Source organism: Octodon degus, unplaced genomic scaffold, assembly GCF_000260255.1.
Source record: "Octodon degus isolate 3935 unplaced genomic scaffold, OctDeg1.0 scaffold00138, whole genome shotgun sequence".
NCBI lineage: Eukaryota > Metazoa > Chordata > Mammalia > Rodentia > Octodontidae > Octodon > Octodon degus.
The window spans coordinates 5399894-5401588 of record NW_004524714.1 but is presented as its reverse complement, the minus strand read 5'-3'; positions in this window follow the sequence as shown (position 1 = coordinate 5401588).

Here is a 1695-nt window from a genome sequence, read left to right as displayed (position 1 = left end):
CAAAAACATAGCCTTTGTGTGGATCTACTACGTTTTTACTTCCCTTCAAGTAGGTAAGACTCCTAGAAGTGAAGGTGCCTGATCATATGGCAAGATTATGTTTTAACTTGCTAAATAAAATACCAAGCTCATTCCCAATGATTGTACCATTTTACATTCTTATGGCAACACACAAAATTTCTAGCATCTACACATCCTTGCCAAAACTTTTTTGAATGAACATTCACTACAATTTTAATTTGTATTTCCCTAGACACTGAGCACCTTTACATGTGATAAAATGCCCATTGAAGTCTTTTGTCCAAGCCTTATACATATTTAAATTTATATTATGATAGGCTATAAATAAAATGTACCATTTTAAATTTGTGTGTATGAGTGTCTGCCTATGTTGCCCATATTGGTCTCAAACTCCCGCATTTAAGTGATCCTCCTGCCTCAGCCTCCAAGTAGCTGAGTGCACAAGCATGTACCATAGCTGTAAAATAGCTTTGTTGGGTTCAATTTTCGTTCCCAACTTACTGTTGTAATAATTTTTAAGCGCATGGGGTCAGGGAGATGACTCAGTGGAATAAGCACTTCCCTGGGAAGCGTAAGGGCCTGAGTTCAATCCCTGGTTCCACCAAAAAAAAAAAAAAATAATAATAATAATAATAATAATAATAATAATTTTTAAGTGCACAACTCACAGGTATTAAATTCAGAATATTTAGTAACATATCACCACTGTCCATTTCCCAAACTTTTTCAAATATAAACAGTAACTTACTCCTATTTGAGGAATTTAAGCCCATTTCTAAAATCTGAGTTGTCTTTTTATTGGTTTGTAAAAGCTTGTTCTAAGAGCCAGTGAGACAATTCAGCGGACTAAGCACCTGCTCAGGCACGCACAGGCATACCTGGCACCACATGCTGCACCGGAACCACCCAGCAAGGTGGCACATACCTGTAATCCCAGCACTGAGGAGGCTGAAAACAGGAGGATCACTAAAAGTCTGAGCTGCGCAGTGAGACCCTGTACCAAACATAACAAATATTTGTTCTTTTGGGGTATAAATCTTTTATTATATATTTAATTTGTAAATGTTTCCCCTCCACCTGTACCTGCCCCTCTCCAAGTAACAGGGACTTAATCCAGGGCCTTTGCACTGAGCTACAGCCCTAGCCCTACCTCCCTTTCTTTTTACTTTCAGATGGGGTCTTTCTAAGTCACTAAGTTGCCCAGGCTGACCTCAAACATTCAATTCTCCTGCCTTCACCTCCCGAAGTGCTGGGATCACAGGCATGTATTACCATGTCCAGCTTCATTTCATTTTCTTGATGATGTGTTCTGAAATACAAATATTACTTTGATTTTTTCCCTGAAAAATGGAGGACTCAACCTAGGACCTTGTACATGCTAGGTAAGTACTCTACCACCAAGCTATATTTCCAATCATTATTTTCTTTTTCTTTTTTTTTTCTTTTTGGCAGAACCGGGGATTGAACTCAGGCCCCTGAGCTAGTCTACTGAGCTATCTCCCCAGCCCCACCAATTATTACTTTCTTGGGGGTTTGTTTTTTTTTTTAATCATTACATTTTAATGTTGACAATTTTGCAATCATTTTTATGACTCCTCCCATTGGTATAATGATTAAGAAGTCTTTGTTGAAATCAAGGTCATAAAAATATTCTGAGACAAGTGGAATAAATCA